Source organism: Pleurodeles waltl, chromosome 9 (assembly GCF_031143425.1).
Source record: "Pleurodeles waltl isolate 20211129_DDA chromosome 9, aPleWal1.hap1.20221129, whole genome shotgun sequence".
Lineage (NCBI taxonomy): Eukaryota > Metazoa > Chordata > Amphibia > Caudata > Salamandridae > Pleurodeles > Pleurodeles waltl.
In genome coordinates this window covers 113,581,639-113,601,357 of record NC_090448.1, presented here as the reverse complement: position 1 = coordinate 113,601,357, position 19,719 = coordinate 113,581,639, and the positions used below count along the sequence as shown (strand labels likewise).

The following is a 19,719-nucleotide window of genomic DNA, read 5'->3' as shown; positions in this document are numbered from 1 at the left end:
GTTTTTCGGAATACTGCACTCAAAGCAGAGCGGTACAGTGGGAAAAACTCTGCAAACTCCGCAAACAGAGCAGAGTTCATGGCCCACCCCTAGTATTTATTGTAATTCGAATTATATAATTTTAAGTAATTGAAAAAAAATTTGTTTTAAATTAATAATATGAACATATTAAATATATAAAGAGAAAGTGTTAAAACTCCACAAAATACCTGGCCCTGTCTTCCACATTGCAAAAAAAACAGTTGATGGACAGAATGCAGAACAAATCAAACATTCACCCCAAGTCACAGATCTGGGTTTAATCCATCCGTTTTTTTTTTGCTCACCATGCCATTCCAGTTTGGACCCAGCCATATGCAAATCAGTCTCGACCCTGTTCCCCATGGGAACAGTCCAGCCCAAACTGCCAGACCAAGTCCTTCCTGGACCAGAAACAGCATTCTGGGACCGGTCTCAGGCTCTTCAGCCAGGCTAGCTTGAATCTGTTGACATGTCCCTGCATAACGAACAGAAAAGTATTTTTTCGAAATTTCCTGCAAAAAAGAAATCCATTTTCTCCTATCTTGCCTAGCCAGTCAGCTGAAGGGCAATCTTCGTATGTCAAGTCAGAAGGTATGTGATTGTGCTATCTCCGCCAATTACCCGGAGTTAGCAGCTGCTCCATGACTGACTACAAACATTTCCTGAAAAACTTTCATAATTTCTGGATACACCAGTAAAAAGTCATGATTGTGAATAGATAACAAAACATTGTTTCAAAATATCGATAACATCTACGTCCTCTCTGCACAAATTGTCCGATACTGAAATGGTTAAAGTGGAAGTCCACAAATACGATGAAAAGGAAACTGTGCAGCTGATGGGTTAACTTGGTACATAGGCATATGCCAGATTACAAGTTTTAGATGTCCCTTGTTGGCTAGAGCAGAAATAAGCAATCCGATGAAGCAGAGACCAGCGGTTTGGGACATACCACCAGTGTGTGAGAGAGACCACACTCCGCGAAACGAACAGTCCCATCGGCTGCAGTGTGAGAGGGGGCAGGAAAGAGTTACTGAGAGTGAGCCAGCAGCGGGGGCGGGGCTAAAGCAGTGATAGACAGCTGGATGCTCATTGACAGGCACTGCTTCTGTGTGAGGCATGAGTCGATTCTAAAGGAAAGCAAGGCGCTGCCAGAAACGCTGGGAGAAAGGGGAGAAAAAAAAACGCCGGGACTTGTGGAAGGGGCTCGAAGGCGACGGAGGGCGAGACCCCCATCCACGTAAACACCGCCCAGGGAGTGTAGACGATCACCTACGGCAGACGGTCGGGGAAATGAAAAGCAAAGGAGACGCATTGAGAGGTAGGACACGGTAGAATATTACCTGCATGAAGATTGCGCGGGGTGTTCCCTGGAACACTTTTCGCCTCCCTCGCTGCAAACCTGTAAGTGTAGGTGTGCAGGGGGTGCTTCGTTGGCAGTGGTCAAGCTGCTGCACGGACGTTGAGCTCATCTATCAGAAACTTGCTTAAACTGCAGGCAGTACTTTTTGCTTTTCGCTCGAGGTTGTGGGAGCGCGAAGGACTGCACTTCGGAGAGGACCAAGGAGAGCTCCGTGTACATATCGCAGAGCTCAATAGAAGGCGGCGGAGGGCGCGCATCTCCAAGTCTTGCAACCACTACATAATTGCGGGAGAGCTCAATGCACTGATTTATTTCCATATCCCACTGCCCGCGCTGCACCGCTCCATCATTCTGCTGCGCTGGTTGCACTTTCCCATTAGTTCTCTGTGCAGATCCGGACACCCGCCTCACTGCTCCATCATTGCACCGGTCAGCAGCACGCGCACAGCATTGCTCTAGCATCCCACCACCCTGCACCGCTATTAGGCATTGACCCTGTGGACACTGGAGCACTCCGCGGTGCACCGCGAGCTACAGCGCTGGTTCCACCCAGCCTGACATCCCAAGCTCGAGACAGAAGCGCCGAATGTGGCCCGCATATTGAACATTGCATTGCTTGCACCACTGCATACTGACGGCGCTCTACCCCGACTTAGTTAAGCGTGGGGGAGGGGCGCTCTGTACACAGACCCCAGTATTTCAATTCACTGAATGGCAGTAGGGTGGGAAGAGGCGAGCCAGAACAAACCACAAACCAGCCCACCCTGTAACCTAGAACCTCCACCGAAGTGGGACAGCTGGACGTCCGTGCAGCTCGTAGTCCTGCACGCAGGCCCGTCCTTGGTCACAGACTGATCCCACTCGCTAGAGAGAGACGGAGGTGGGAATAGGTGTCTGCGCTGACTAGTAAACCCCGAATCCCTGCACAACTGCCTGACGCAAAGAGAGTGTTTTTATCTCGCTACACTTCCGTGCAGACTGGGGTGGTCACCTCCATGCTGACCTGTGTGGTTCCACCTGGACTTCACCTCGCTGGCAACACCAACACAATGAGAGAACAGTGCCGTGTTCTAGTGCTCCTTTTGACACTGGTAGAAATAGTGTTTTTTTAAGACAGTATAATGATAGAGTATCTTTCGTAGACTCGTCTTTGCATTCTAGGAATAAGATACCTGGATATAGAAGGCATGACCTTTATTTTTGTGCATTTATGTGTCTTTGGAACTACTGTTTATTTATCGACGTATATATAAATCACGGAATCTTGATATTCAAGCATAAAATCCTGTCTCTAATTTCCTTATTACATTGGAGTTGTGACAAGCTTAGTTACCTGTAAAGTCGAAAAGATGCAGGTTATTACGATTGAGCTGTCAAGTAATGTGCCTCCTACCAGGGGCCAGCAGCCAAGGTGAAAAGCAGGTAACAGAGCATACTTCAGCTGCAGTTTAAACAAGGGAAATGAGAACAGGTTTATTCTTCTTGCAATCTGTTTTTCCTAAAACCGTGAATTCTGGCAATGTGCTCATGTTTGCGCCTAGTTCATTACAGCAAAGAAAGAATCTCTGTGTTACTATGCATTCTGAGCTATAGCCTTTTAACTGAGATTTACATTAAACTGACTCAACATGATTTAAAATATTGTTTAGCATCCTAATAAATACAATACATATACAAATAATATTGATCATCTACCTGCTTAAGTCAATTTCTATCACTACAGGACCCTCCTCTAGATTTATGTTTGGCATGTAGAGTAAAGAAAGCTCAAAGGATGTCTGGGTAGAATTTTTGACCAAAGTTCTCGCAACAAAAGGTTAATGATAGGTGGAAGTGACCTGAATTGATATAATGAGTAAGGAGCTTATGTAAATCACTTTATTCTTTCAAAACAGATTGGTAGAAATGCATGCCTGAGATCCAGGAAACATGGAAGCTAGGTTGTCTTTCAGGATCCTGTGGTTTAGCTCCTCCTCCAATTCTTGCCATTACTTGTGACTACTTTCACTGAGACTGAGCTTTGGTGGTCCCTTAGCTCTGGATTAGTGTGCTGTTTTTAGCTCCTCTTATTTGGACTGGCTCAATTAGACAACATATTAGGACTAACGTTCTTGTGTACTTTTCTCATATGGACTTCTTATGAGCTGCTATTTGATTTCGGACTAACAGAATTCATGGCGATATTAGAGTCATACCTAAACCAAAGTGTAACCACAGCCTAGCGGGAAATCTAGCTAAACCTAGCCTAATCTAATAGCCAATAGGTTTAAAAGTAATCCAAACCCTAAAGGCTTCATTTAGCACATTATTTTTGTTTAAGCCAGAACCAAGCCACACAGCCTAAGCCAAGGCTAACATTTAAGCTAAACCAAATATCCATTTACAAATTTAGGCCAAAGCCTACAATTTTAGGATTCTCAGCCTTCCAAAGTATTCATCTACAGTCATAAATACATAAAGGTAACCCAGAAGTTGTAAAATAAATCACCCAAGATTACACCATGTAACCCTTACACATATCCTAAGCCCTAAACCAGAATTAATATTTTAAATCTAGATATTAGCCCAACCACATAAAACAAAACCTAAACCCTCTAAACATACGATCAAAGTGCTAAATCCAATCCTAATGTCTAAATTCTTAATAATATTTCACATCTATACCTAAATCTCGTGCCTTTGGTTTAAGATCTATCCTCAGATATGACCCAGAATATCTGTAACCATAAAGCTAATAATTCACTCATAAATACCAGTGTCAACGCTAAGCATTAACACCTAAATTAAACAGAAGTCATAATCTTGAATAGTAAAAATAAATATGAATGTCGAATCTCAACTGTTAAGGACTAAGGGCCAGATGTAGCAAAATAGCAAATTGTGACTTGCAATTTGCGAGTCCGTGCGACTCGCAAATTGCAAGTCGCATTTTGGTATGCAGAAAGGTGTCTCAGACACCTTCTGCAACTCGCAATGGGGTCGCAAAGACCCACCTCATTAATATTAATGTTTGCGACCCCATTGCGAGTATGGGCAGTCACGGGGATGGTGGCCTGCTGGAGTCAGCAGACCACCATGTCCGTGACTGCTTTTTAATAAAGCAGTTTTTTTTTTCCATCTGCAGCCCGTTTTCCTTAAAGGAAAACGAGCTGCACTTGGAAAAAAAAACCGAAACCTTTAGTTTCGGTTTTTTTCAGGGCAGGCAGTGGTCCATTGGACCACTGCCTGCTCTGAAAAAAAAAAAAAATTCCATCCACAAAGGGGAAGGGGTCCCATGGGGACCCCTTCCCGTTTGCGACTGGGTTACCATCCACTTCAAGTGGATGGTAACTGCGATTTCATTTGCGACCGCTTTTGCGGTCGCAAATGAAATTCCATTGCATTGCGAGTCGGAAATGCATTTTGCGAGTCGGATCCGACTCGCAAAATACATTTCTGCATAGCAGAGAGGCTTTTGCGCTTCGCAAACAGCGTTTTTCGTCGTTTGCGAGGCGCAAACCCTTTGCTACATCTGGCCCTAATACTCAACCTCAACCAACAAATTTAAGGGTATGAGTGTGGGGGTCCTCAGACCATCACACTCCTGGTGGCAGTTGGACCACCATGGTTGTGACAATCCAGCAGCCACATTACGAGGTTGGTGAGCAGCCCCGCCGACCTACCGCCATCTTCGATCCACATGGGCTGATGGTGGCGGAGGTCAGAATCAGCCAGGGTGGTGCTGAAGTCAGCGCCACCTTGCTGATTACGACCTGGGTCTCTGTCAGCCTTTTCATGGCGGTTTCATGGCTGATTCCGACCTCCGCCACGGCCAGCCTGTCAGGATCGAAGATCCTGGCGTAGATGGGGGTAGGTTGGTGGGGCTGCCCACCAACCACATAATGTGGCGGTCAGACAGCCACAACCACAGTCCGACAGCCACCACAAGTGTGGTGGTCCGAGGACCGCCACACTCATAGTCAGGCCCTAAGTGTGAGTCCCTAAAGCTAATTACAACCCCTTAAAAGTAGACCAAATCATTAAGACTAATCCTTAACTCCCAAACTGAAGCCTAGGAGACCTTCCAAAGACAAACACAAAAAATAAGGTTTAAGATTCAGTCCCCTAAATTAAGACGTACACTTAGGATACACTTGAATCTCCCTAGTTGTAAACCCAAACCTACAATCCAAATGCTTAATTTCTTCCTATTTCTGAATATTCAAACTGACTCCAAAACAGCAGTACAGACCACATTCCTATTTCACCTTGATAACGCAACACTCTACTCGCTGGTCTACCTAAATCCATTGTGACTCTCTTCAAAGCAACTCTCTATGTGGCAACTCACCTCATCAAATATGAAAAAATATCAGAGCACTTAACTCCACTTCTGAAATTACTAAATGGACTCCCTTCTCAAAGGCAAAACAACCTTAAAATAGCCTCCATTACATATACACGTTTACCACTCAGCTATGCCAGATGGCTGAAATGCAAGCTACACATCTCAAGAAGTCAGAAAAACACTGGCGGTAAATTCTGCCCACTACAGAAGATCCAAAAAGTCAGAAGGATACAGAAGCAGGAAATATGCAGGACTTAACTCCAAAGTATATCAGGTGAAGACAGGTATAGTCTGAAATAATATCACTCTATTTAAGACCAGTTATCCCATCTGTCCTCAAGCCAGCTGGCTCACCAGGCGGCTCATTTTAGTTGTCCAGTTTGTCTCTGACACCCATATTTTGAGAATCAAGAATATTCCTTCTACCTGGCTAGACCTCTCTTCACTCTTAGCTGGCTCCAAAAAACCCAGAACTCTGTTGTGATGTTAGGTGTTTTGCTCAATCTAAAAAAACATGTCTTCAAAACATAACATAATCTCCACCAACTACTGGTGGAATACAGGATGGATTTTATCAACCTCTTTTTTGTAAATCTCATGCGTCCAAAAAGAAACTACCACATCCAGAGAATCCACTCTTCAAATCATGCATCAACTCTTCCTGGACACCAAGATGGCTGTCCGTTTGCAATAACCTTTAATTCTGGACCAATTTGTATACCAGTCTCTACCAGAAGAGCAACCATAGGACCAACCCTAAAAAAACTATACTTCTTATCTATCTCCTTCCTCTTTCAACTGCCATTGCATGAATTATTCTTCTCATACCTTCATCTTTAAAATTACACAGCGTCTTAGCAAATTAGCAATTAACACTTTAGGAGTGTGGAATTCCTATCACCCCACCCCAGGATATATTGTTTGGGGTTCAGGGCAACAAGTTTTCATGTTTAATTTGATGGACAAGTATACCCAACCCCCTGAAGCATAAACCTTTTGGCCGTCAGCTTCAGTGTGGGGCTCTGAAAGGATAATCTGCCACTAAAGTAAGATTAGTATCCATATGCATAAGTGGTTCATACTTGTATATGTGATTCTTTAATGCAAAGCTTTAGCTACTGGCTTCAGCGCTGCAAGGAACTGCAGTGACCTGTCAACTCAGCTTACATTATTGATAGTGGTTCCAGTACAACAATATGTGCACATGTTTGCAAAATGTACCAATTTTAGGCTATGTATAAAGCCTCCAGAATTCTCCTGGGTTATTAACAGAAGTCTGAAAGTAAGACTGGTTATTTTTTTCTCTTTTAAAATAAAATATTATGCAATCAATTTCCACTTGAAAAAAGTGTTTTGCTAAACTCTTAATCAACTTTAAATACAATTTCCTTGAGGCATTTTTCAGCAAAAACGTTCAGCATGTTTGATGCATGGTGATATATTTTTATAAAAAATGAAGCTGTATCAGTGTAAAACCATTACGTTAGGGGGAAAATTCTTAAGCAAAGACCCAAGAGCTCACCCACAGATATGTCCTAGTTGTTGCGCAAACTTACAACTTTCAGGAGTTCATAGCGGTGTACCAGTGTATAGTTGGTACCTGTAGTCCTAGCATACTTTTGTGAATTCTATTTACTCATGACCAAATATACAAAGTTGCTGGTTAAAATCTGTATGGATCCACTGAGCCTTTCAACCCTGTGAGGTTGATAAATGAGTACCATTGAGATAGGTAACAATAAACATCTGTTAGTGCAGCACCAAGGAACTCTTGGGTGAATGCACGCTTTACAAATATGTGTTCTTGTTAGAAATGGGGTCTCTGGTTGACAGTCAGTTTGCACTCTGTCCAAGCAGGGACCCTCACTCTAGTCAGCGTATGGGAGACACAAACTCAGATAACCCCTCCTTGCCCCCTTGGTATCTTGGCACAAGCAGTCAGGCTTATATCAGAGGCAATGTGTCAAGTATTTCTACAATCACACACAATAACACAGTGAAAACACCACAAAAGCACTTAACACCAGTTTAGAAAAATAGCCAGCATTTGTCTGAGTAAAAGGCCAAAACGATAAAACTCCATCATACACAAGCAAAGTTGTGCATTTTCAAAGATTAACCTTCAATATAGCACTTAGAAACACAAATGCTTCAATTTGGTGTTATCACACATCATGATGGAGTCGTTCCCAACAATCTGACTTCAATGGCGCCAGTCATGGAGTCACATGGATCCCCAGGTACAGTACCTTTAGTAACAAAGAAACAAGGCAGTGCACGGGGTCGGGGAGGTGAGGCGTGGCTGGATCCAGTGCGGCATTGGTTCCTTACTGCAGAGCAGAGGAGGTGATGCTGTGTTGATGTGAAGCTTCTGTTCTTTACGCTCTGCCAGAGTCAATGAATCTGATGGGGCAGGGTTCGCGGTCATGCCAAGGGGCTGCAGGACTCCACAGCAGAGTCAAGTGTCTCAAATGTGGGTTACACTGCACTTGGGACTAACACATTTGCGTGACTTCATTGAGGCTGCATCGGGCCTGTGAAGTCAGTCACTGTCATCGCACTCCAGGTGGGACCATGGCTTTGGATACAGGCAGCGTTGCGGAGTCAGGCACCGGCGTCGGTCCTGGCATCGTCCGGAGTCGGTGCAACTGTTTTTTCTTGTTTTTCCACCACTCCCAGGGGCCCAGAGACTGGAATAGGCACCACCTGGCAAGTTAGGGTCCACAGCCAGTAAACCTAGAGGCTCATAGATGAAGTTTTTGCTGTCCCTGAGACATCTTAACAGAAGGCAAACTCAGTCCAAACCCTTGGAGACACTTCACAAGCAGGATTTCAGAAAGCCAAGTCCAGTCCTTTCCCTCTTAGGCAGAAGCAGCAGCAGACTAGCACAGCAAAGCAACAGGCAGAGTGGCAGGTCCTCCTCAAGCATCCAGCTCTTCTCCTTGGCAGAGGTTCCTCTTGATTAAGAAGTAATCTAAAAGCCTTGGGTTTTGGGTACACTACTTATACTTATTTCTGCCTTTGAAGTAGCCAAACTTCAAAGGAAAGTCTGTGTTGTTTACAATATCCTGCCTTGCTATGCCAGGCCTGGCCCCAGACACACACCAGGAGGTTGGAGACTGCATTGTGTGAGGACAGACTAAGCCCTTTCAGGTGCAGGTGTCAGCCCCTCCTTCCCCACTCTGGGCTAGGAGACTCAGCATGATATGCAGGACACTCCCCAGCTCCCTTTGTGTTACTGTCTAGAGGGAATTCGCAAACAGTCCAACTGTCAGTCTGACCCAGATGGATTCCACAGGCAGGCATAGGCACAGAATGGTTCAGCAAGAAAATGCCCACTTTCTAAAAGTGCCATTTTCAAACTGACAATCTAAAAACCAACTTTACCAAAATGTGTATTTTAAAATTGTGAGTTCAGAGACCCCAAACTCTAGATCTCTATCTGCTCCCAATAGGAAACTGCACTTAAAATGTATTTAAAGGCAGTTCCTATGTTAACCTATGGGAGAGATAGGCCTTGCAATAGGGTAAACCAAATTTGGCAGTATTTCACTATCAGGACATGTAAAATACACCAGTACATGCCCTGCCTTTTAAATACACTACACACTGCCCGTGAGGCTAACTAGGGCCTACCATAGGGTGTAACCTGCAATAAAAGGGACGTTTTGGGACTGGCAAGTGGGTACACTTGCCAGGTCGAATTGGCATTGCAAGACTGCACACACAGACACTGCAGTGGCAGGTCTGAGACATGTTTAGAGGGACACTTATGTGGGTGGCACAATCAGTGCTGCAGGCCCACTAGTAGCATTTGATTTACAGGCCCCGTGCACCTCTAGTGCACTTTACTAGGGACTTACTAGTAAATCAAATATTTCAATCAGGGATAACCAATCACCAATACAATCTGGACAGAGAGCATCTGCACTTTAGCACTGGTTAGCAGTGGTAAAGTGACCAGAGTCTTAGAGCCAGCAAAAACTGGTCAGAAAAAGTAGGAGGAAGGATGCAAAAAGTTTGGGGATTACCCTGCAAAACTGTCCAGGTTAAACAAGTATGTTATATTTGTGCATGCGAAAAACTGCTAAGCAATTATAAATTCACTTTTTCTGCACCCCCGTTTTCCTCACCATGGAAAAGTTCTACTCCTGCTCTTTTCAGCAGTACTATTGCAACCTTTTTTAAGCATGGAAGGAGACTGGACAGGAGTTGATGAATACACTTCAAAGTGCAAGTTAGTGGGTGTGCACAGACTCACAAATCATTGATTGCCTAGAACTACCACTTTCCACTTTCTTCCAACAACTGTACATACCTTTGTGGAAATGTGGGAAAATCATACTCTTGGTACAATCCAAACCCTGATATAATAAAAGAATACTAAAAAATGCCACTACCAGAGCTCTGATATAACGAGAATCCTGCCAAAATGTGTCAGCTCATTGCATGGCACCAAAAGGGACAAGTATATGTTTTTACAGGGCAAGTAGATTTATGAATGATTTTGTACCTTGGCAAGTAATATTGTTATAGAATCCCACACCACTGTCTCTTTTTGGGAAAATCTCCATGAAATAGACTCCTAACTAAAGGTATCTTCGAATTATCATAATGTAGCACTATTTTCTTAGTAATCGCTAAAAATAGCCCCTAGATTATCACTTTAATGCAAACCTTTTCAACACCATAGCTACAGTATAAATAGTTTTATCAAAACAAGTTATGGTATGTCTTTAACTGTATCACTATAGCATGTAATGAGGATTCAATTCAGTGTTTTGTCGTGTGATCGCCTTGGAAGCAAAGGATGAGCATTAATAGGAAAACGTCCCCCTACACTTTTCTGGAATACCATATGATCAGGGTTTTTTAGGCCTGCAGACAACTTTACTGCACAATACAATAATACATAGAGTGGGCTTTGAGTGAGCCCATCATTCATGACTGGATGACTTTTTTCTCTGTCTCAGTTTGATACACCAGATTCAATAGCTTTCAGTCCTGTTCTTATTATTGTCCCACAGCAGAGCATAGCTTTTACCACAACTTTGACTGATGACTTACCTCCTTCCAGTGCTGATATCAGGAAACTGCATTTTACCACTCAATGGAAGCATATGAATTTCCTCTATCCCCATCTCTTCGCTGACCCTCCTCCCCTGCTCGTTTTGCCCTCCCTCGCGTAATTAGTTTTTTCTAAAAATATCCGTACTTTTTTTTCACTGCTGCTTGTATAAGGGCCCTGGCACTACATGTTGCTACCAGGTCGCTTGCTGCCCTGTATGCCCATTGAATATCATGACCCTCTCTTTTCCTCCCCCTTCCCCTGTTTTTTTTTTTTACATCATTTTTGTGAACACCCGGAAGGTGCATAGTGCCACCAGGTACTCGCTTTTTTGTTTAAGTGCTCCCAAACATAATTATTTATATTTATTTCCGATTTCGAAAATGGCTGTCAAACATCTTTTATTTCAAACTTGACACAAACATGCCAAAATGGCTGCTAGTGTGTCACTAGACATGCACATTTATGTGCACCCACGGTTGGATAACTTCTAATTTTTTATGAGAAAAACATTCAAAAAGGACTGTTCTTGAACACATTTGACACACTCGCAGGCATTTTTTATTTTGTCTCTCTTTGATAATGCCCAAAAAATATATGAAATGACAACGTCAATGGCTCGGCATTCATATTTTAAATCTGAGACCCTTGATTTCTACAGAGCTTTTTTATTAGAGTAGTTCGAAATGGCTCATTCAGTTACAGAATTTAGGGCCAGATGTAGAAAAATCAGTTTTTGCGACTTGCAAATTGCGAGTCTGAGCGACTCGGAATTTGCAAGTCACAAAAACGGATGCAGAATGGTGTCTCAGACACCTTCTGCGACTCGCTATGGGGTCGCAAAGACCCACCTCATCAATATTCATGAGGTGGGTCGCATTTTGCGACCCCATAGCGAGTCCCTGCACTCACAGGGATGGTGGCCTGCTGTAGTCAGCAGACCTCCATGTCTGTGACTGCTTTATAAATAAAGCAGTTTTTTTTTCATTTTGCAACCCGTTTTCCTTAAAGGAAAACGAGTTGCAAAATGAAAAATAAACCGAAACCATTTGTTTTTGTTTTTTTCAGAGCAGGCAGTGGTCCATAGGACCACTGCCTGCTCTGAAAAAATATTTTTATCGACATTCACAAAGGGGAAGCGGTCCCATGGGGACCCCTTCCCTTTTGCGAATGTGTTACCACCAGTGTGACACTGATGGTAACTGCGAGTTGGTTTGCGACCGCATTCGCGGTCACAAAGCAACTCTGAATTGCGATGCGAGTCGCAAATAGGAAGGGAACACCCCTTCCTATTTGCGAGTCGCATTCCCAAATTGCGAGTCGGTACCGACTCGCAATTTGGGAATGTGCATTGTGTGAGGCAGTTTGCATGGCGCAAACTGCGTTTTTCGCAGTTTGCGCCATGCAAACGGCGTGCTACATCTGGCCCTTAGTCTTAAGAAGTGGGGAATCTGTCAAGGCATCTGGATTACATAGACCATGCATGCAAGGGATGGAGCTCAGTGGTGTTATCTAGGGTTCTAGCATGACCTTGCACTAAAAGTACTAAAAACCTCAGATTTGTAGCATTTCTGTTTTGAAGCAGATTGTTCTACTTAGAACTTAAGAGTTTTAATACTGTGAAAAGTGAAATATGTTGTTTAGAATTTTAAGGTTATAGTGCTGCAGAATGGTGTATTCATATCCGAGCTCCCTTATGAGCTTACTTTTAACAGAAAGTTTTGCTGTTCAGAATTTTAGCATTGAAATATAATTATTACATGGGGATCTTAGGGTGTTTCTTAGAACATTTTTCCATGTGTGAGTTCACAACTGAGGGAAAAGAGCAAATTGTGCACATTTTAATCACAAAGAGCACTCGTCAGTACACAATCGACGCACAGCTAAGTGATTCATGCACATGATTTCCTCCTTTGGGCCATTATGAATCCAGTCGTTACAGTGACCAGCCAACATGTACACACCTCTCTCCGTCAGAGTCAGATGTACACACCACACAACTCGCATTGACCTTGCTACCACCTACTCAAAGCCCGCCTGGGTGCAGGGCGTAGAGCGCGAGACCTAGATTTAAGGTCTTTAGGCAACAGAGTGATCCGTGAAAAACTGCAATGAGCAAATAGTAGTAAACAGCAAAAACCAAATGTAATAATAGTCACCTGGTGATGACATCATCAGCAATCCTCTCACTAAATCTATCTGTTCTATGTAACGTTAGGTCTCACTCTGTTTCACAAATGCGAGCTTCCAGTGTCAAATCTATGATTTCTCCTTGAGGTCACACTTCAGTACAAATTTGTAGGTGTACACAACACTATAGAGGAACCACGTAAGCTTTGTTATAGCCAGGTATACCAGGCGGTATACCTGCTGACCCCTTACTTGCGCCTGCTTTCACTTGGTGTTCGGGTTGGGGCAAAGCCAGATCACACTGATGCCGTCGATAAGGTTTAGTGCCAAAACCTAAGGTTTAGCACTGGCCAATTAAAAACATGCCTAAAATTGCATATGTTAATGAGGTTTTGAAAAGGGGTTTGGGTGCTAAGCAAGGGTCAACATTAGGGTAAAGCACCATTTGTGCATGAAAGTTGATCCGTTGCTGCTGTTTGCACTGCTTGGCAGCACATGGCGACATTCAGGGCTACTCTGCGTCACACGAGCACCACTGCAAACCTTAGTAATTCTGTTTCTCCTATTTTAGATTTCATCTCTCTTTTATAGGTTTAAATGAAAACGTGCTTTTCTGAGTGTGAGCTTTCTATGCTAACCCCCCAAAAATTATTTGCCCTATCTTACATTACCAACATGGGTCAAAGGGGAAGGTCCAATCCTCCTGCTCAGATGAGCGATCACAAGCATTAAAAATCTAAATATTAGTGCCACTCAGTTCCTATGGATGGAGAGCTTAGATCTGCAGTCTTACACTTACAATGGCACAAGCTACATATGCCTTTTTTGAAGCCAGGGCAGTGTGCCATGCAGCCGGGCCGCTGGCACTAGCCTCTCTTACGCAGTGCGCGTGTTATTCACATTCCTCTGTGCCTTTTTGATTTAATAGTTGTTTATGATGTCTGGGACTAGCTGTTGTTGGTTATGGGGTGTGCTCTTTAGGTCACCATGAACAGTATTCGCATATGCTAGTAACCACTTGTTAGAAATGGGGTCTCTGGTTGACAGTCAGGTTACCCCCTGTTCAAGCAAGGACCCTCACTCTAGTTAGGATAAAAGAGAATCACCCTCAGCTAACCCCTGCTTACCCCCTTGGTAGCTTGGCAGAGCAGTAGGCTTAACCTCAGAGTGCTGGGCGCAAAGTATTTGTACCAACACACACAGTAACTTAATGAAAACACTACAAAATGACACAACACCAGTTTAGAAAAATAGGAAATATTTATCTAGACAAAACAAGACCAAAACGACAAAAATCCAACATACACAAGTCAAGTTATGATTTTTCAAAGGTTTAAAATAAAAAGAGTCTTTAGGTAGTTGTAACAACACACTAGCGCTGCTAGCGTGTAAATGTACCTGGTTTGCATCAAAAATAACCCCGCACGGGCGGTGTGCGTCGAAAATAACCCTGCACGGTTATATGCGTCGAAAACAACTCGGCACGGCGATGCGCGTCGAAAAAGCCAGCCATGCGACGGTCCGAAAGTCCCGCGGCGCAGGTTGCGATCTCTCAGCCTTCGTCAGCGATGCTGCGCGTCGTTTCTCCTGCTCCGGGCGTCGATTCTCCGGTCGCGTTTCCTGCGGCGTCGTTTCTCAGCTGCGGAGCCGGCGTCGCGTCGTTTTCTCAGCCGCGATCGGATTCGCGTCGATCTTTTCTCCGCACGGCGCTCGGTGCGTGTATTTTTGTCCTTAGGCTGCCAGCCTCTCCTTTCAGGGTCCCAGGAACTGGAAGGGCACCACAGAGCAGAGTAGGGGTCTCTCCAGAGACTCCAGGTGCTGGCAGGAAGAAGTCTTTGTTATCCCTGAGACTTCAACAACAGGAGGCAAGCTCTACATCAAGCCCTTGGAGATTTCTTCTTCAAGATGGAAGGCACACAAAGTCCAGTCTTTGCCCTCTTACTCTGGCAGAAGCAGCACTGCAGGAAAGCTCCACAAAGCACAGTCACAGGCAGGGCAGCACGTTTTCCTCAGCTATCAGCTCTTCTCCAGGCAGAGGTTCCTCTTGGTTCCAGAAGTGTTTCTAAAGTTTGTAAGTTTGGGTGCCCTTCTTATACCCATTTTAGTCTTTGAAGTCACCTTTCTTCAAAGGGGACTCACACCTTCTTGTGAAATCCTGCCTTGCCCAGGCAAGGCCTCAGACACACACCAGGGGGCTGGAGACAGCATTGTCAGAGGCAGGCACAGTCCTTTCAGATGAGAGTGACCACTCCACCCCTCCCTCCTAGCAGAGATGGCTAATCAGGAAATGCAGATCACACCCCAGCTCCCTTTGTGTCACTGTCTGGTGTGAGGTGAAAAACAACCCAACTGTCAAACTGACCCAGACAGGGAATCCACAACCAAGGCAGAGTCACAGAATGGTTTAAGCAAGAAAATGCTCACTTTCTAAAAGTGGCATTTTCAAACGCACAATCTCAAAATCAACTTTACTAAAAGATGTATTTTTAAATTGTGAGTTCAGGGATCCCAAACTCCACCTGTCCATCTACTCCCTAGGGGAATCTACACTTTAATCATATTTAAAGGTAGCCCCCCTATTATCCTATGAGAGAGAGACAGACCTTGCAACAGTGAAAACGAAATTGGCAGTATTTCACTGTCGGGACATATAAACCACATTACTATATGTCCTACCTTATCCATACACTGCACCCTGCCCTTGGGGCTACCTAGGGCCTACCTTAGGGGTGCCTTACATGTAAGGAAGGGGAAGGTTTAGGCCTGGCAAGTGGGTACACTTGCCAAGTCGAATTTACAGTGTAAAAATACACATACAGACACTGCAGTGGCAGGTCTGAGACATGATTACAGAGCTACTTATGTGGGTGGCACAACCAGTGCTGCAGGCCCACTAGTAGCATTTGATTTACAGGCCCTGGCACCTCTAGTGCACATTACTAGGGACTTACTAGTAATTCAAATATGCCAATCATGGATGAACCACTTACATACAATTTAAACAGGAGAGCATATGCACTTTAGCACTGGTTAGCAGTGGTAAAGTGCTCAGAGTTGAAAAGCCAACAGCAACATGTCAGAAAAATATAGGAGGCAGGAGGCAAAAAAGTCTGGGGATGACCCTGCATAAGCAAAAGTCCAACACGACCCCCTACCAGCCTAAAGCCAGGGGAGAACAATCAATACCTTGATGTACTTCCCTGATTGGGGCGATAGAACAGGGACCCAGGCCCACAACAGCAGGGGCATGTTCCAGTTCTACGCCTTCCTGACTCCAGTTGGATCCCTCTGTCCATACTCTCAGGGCCCACTAAGCTAACCCATGGGGAACCCTTCTCCACATCTACAGACACCATCTGTGCAACACCTAACTTTACTTTGCTCACAGATGTATTGCAATGGGCAGATAGTACCACCAGGGCCAACACAGTGGTGTTGCCCACTCCACCCCCGGGGTGTGACTCTCGTCCTCCCCCCCCCCAGGGGCAACTCTGTCCACCAGGACAGCAAGCCACAGTGACCCCAGACAACTGTCAGGGATGAGAGCCCGACCTCAGGCCTCTCTAACCACTGTGACTGTGGAGAGTGGGGGGTGGTAGCCCCAGGTGCCTGGCACCCTTTGACCACTCTCTCTTCCACCAGGTCAGGGATGACAACCTGACCCTGGTCCTCCCCTCTGGGGCTCTGTAACCTCCCTGCAGAAGCGGCACCCCCAGAGTCAAAAACTGTCAGGGTGCTTGTAGAAGCAGTCCTGCACAATTCTTCCACCAGTGCAGGGATGTTAACCTGCAACTGATCCTCCAACCTGGGGTCTGTACCTTCAGGTTGGACCAGGGCCAGGGGTGAGGCTTCCCTCCCCCTGCCCTCTCTTCTGGGGTCCTGAACCACCCAACTAGGAGTGGCCCCCCCAGAAGACAACATGGTAGGGGCACTGTTAGCAGTAGCCCCTTCCTCCAGGTCAGGGGGGACACCCTTAACCTGGCCTCCCAATCCAGGGTCTGTACCCACAGACTGGATCACTGCCTGGCAAACCAGGGCTTCCTGGGGGGCATACCTACCCCCCACCAGGTCAGAGTTTACCCTCTGAACCTGGTCATCCAACCCAGGGTCACCACCCTGCGGTTGAACCACTGCCTGGCACACCAGGACTTCCTTGGGAGCACACTTACCCCCCATCAGGTCAGAGTTTACCCCCTGAACCTGATTATTCAACCCAGAGTCACCACCCTGCGGTTGAACCATTGCCTGGCACACCAGGACTTCCAGGGGGGCACACTTACCCCCCTCAAGGGACACACTGTCCCGAAGGGCCACACAAGAGTCTGGCTGGCGCAGGTCTCCTGACCTCTGCCCATGTGACAGAGTCTGGATTCCCCCCAGCCCAGAAATGGTCTCACCAAGGTCATTCATGGGGGGCTCTGCTCTCAGAGCTGACCCCTGACCCTCCAGGTTCTCCACTGGGGTCCGCAACCCCCTCTCAACCCTCTGTCTGGACTTCTGCAACCCCTTACTAGGAGTGGTACTGCCAGACACCAGAACTGGTGGGACGCTGGCTACAGCCGCCCCCCCAAGTTCTCCTGACACTGTGGGGTCTCCCTCAACAGATGGCCCTATGGTACAGGCTAGGCTCCCCTCCTGGTGTTCCCGCAGGGAACCCTCCAGGACCTGGGACCGGATCTCGGGCACCTTGGGCCTCGACCCATCCCCATTCCCTCTCCTCTGAGACGGGACATGGGGTCCCTCACCCATCCCACTACACTGGGACCTACCTGGGACACTACAATCCTTCCCTACCTCACCTGGTTGGGAACTACCTAGACCACTCCTCTCAGGAGCACCCCCAAATGCCTCTTCAGACTCTCTGGTACTCACCCAGAAGTCTGCCTCCATTGTAAGCTCCCTGGGGTCAGAGAACTCACACTCCACCTGGTGTTGGCATAGCTCTGGAAAATAAGGACTAGACATATGCTCTCCAGCAATTACATCACTCAGCCCCTCGCATGAATTAACCAAAGTACCCTTCACCCAACCATCCAGTGACTCTGCTTTGAAAAAGCACCCCACATCACCCTCCTGAGACTGGTGAGACAGTACCTGACTGTCCCTGACACTCAACCCACACTCTTCTGGGATGTTTTCACACTCCATAACCAGGACTTCTACCTGGGGGGAACCCCTCTCCCTGTCACTCTCACCTAGAGTCAGTAGAGTGTCCCTCCCACCAGTAGGAATATGACTCCCCATGCCAGTTCCCCAATCCACCTCAGGGACCCTGTGCATCACTGGAGCTACCTCATACCCCTGAACCTCCTGGCGTGTGTTAACTCCCTCCTTCAAGTAGGGCACCACCTCTCTGGGCATGTGCACTTCTGCAGCATCACTGGATATACAATTGTTGCTGCCACCATTCCAGCTGGACTCAGCCCTCATGACTTCCAGCTCTTTCAATTTAAGCTCGTAAGCATAAATCATTTTTTTAATCTCTAAGTTCCTCCTCCTTTCTTCCAACTCCCAATTGAGCTTTTTCATCTCCCATTGGAACTCCCTCTCTGCCTGTCTGTCCTGTAACTCTTCAGGAGTCAGACCCTTGGGTGACACCCTGCCACCCCTCCTGGGGACCCTCCCCCCAGGCGTAACAGGTTCCTCCACTACACCACTGTGTATCCTCTGCACTTCCCCCCCCATATTCTCCTCCTCTGTGTGCCTTCCAGCCTTCTTGATTGTCACCCAGGCCCTCTGTGCCTGTTGCAGCTCCCCCTCCCTGGTGGAGCTCTCAGTGGGACAGTCAAGATCTTTAAGGAACTGTTTCAATTGAGCAACTGAGTACTCCTTCAGTTTCTCCATTTCAAACACAGCTCCAGCTGTTGCATCTCCAGATTGAGACATGATGGTCACAAGTGCAAAGTTCCAAAAGGCAGAAAAAAATAATTTCCCAATGAAGTAAAAAGAATCAGTCAAGGGATCAGCAAAATCATGGAAGTAGAATAAAAAGAGTCCTTAAGAGAAAAATCAAAAGATCACCAAACAAGTAGTATGTGGTCACGTAGTGGTCTGAGATCAAAACAGTAGTGTACACTTAATTACTGTATGTCAAGCACAAATACAAGTCCAATCCCGACCGCTGGTCACCAATGTTAGAAATGGGGTCTCTGGTTGACAGTCAGGTTACCCCCTGTTCAAGCAAGGACCCTCACTCTAGTTAGGATAAAAGAGAATCACCCTCAGCTAACCCCTGCTTACCCCCTTGGTAGCTTGGCAGAGCAGTAGGCTTAACCTCAGAGTGCTGGGCGCAAAGTATTTGTACCAACACACACAGTAACTTAATGAAAACACTACAAAATGACACAACACCAGTTTAGAAAAATAGGAAATATTTATCTAGACAAAACAAGACCAAAACGACAAAAATCCAACATACACAAGTCAAGTTATGATTTTTCAAAGGTTTAAAATAAAAAGAGTCTTTAGGTACTTGTAACAACACACTAGCGCTGCTAGCGTGTAAATGTACCTGGTTTGCGTCAAAAATAACCCCGCACGGGCGGTGTGCGTCGAAAATAACCCTGCACGGTTATATGTGTCGAAAACAACTCGGCACGGCGATGCGCGTCGAAAAAGCCAGCCACGCGACGGTCCGAAAGTCCCGCGGCGCAGGTTGCGATCTCTCAGCCTTCGTCAGCGATGCTGCGCGTCGTTTCTCCTGCTCCGGGCGTCGATTCTCCGGTCGCGTTTCCTGCGGCGTCGTTTCTCAGCTGCGGAGCCGGCGTCGCGTCGTTTTCTCAGCCGCGATCGGATTCGCGTCGATCTTTT

General features: G+C 45.9%; 1 protein-coding gene across 4 annotated transcripts in view; it reads left to right on the top strand.

The window, feature by feature from the left end:
- The first annotated feature begins 984 nt into the window (after window positions 1–984).
- Window positions 985–19,719, top strand: part of CHL1 (cell adhesion molecule L1 like) — a 434,380-nt gene continuing 415,645 nt past the window's right edge. For 2 of the 4 annotated variants that reach the window (XM_069206370.1, XM_069206366.1), the window contains exon 1: window positions 1,123–1,342. The gene's annotated coding sequence lies outside the window, so the exon portion shown is untranslated. Of the gene's footprint in view, window positions 1,343–19,719 lie in introns of all 4 variants that reach the window. The other 2 variants (XM_069206369.1, XM_069206371.1) reach the window with 2 other exon arrangements.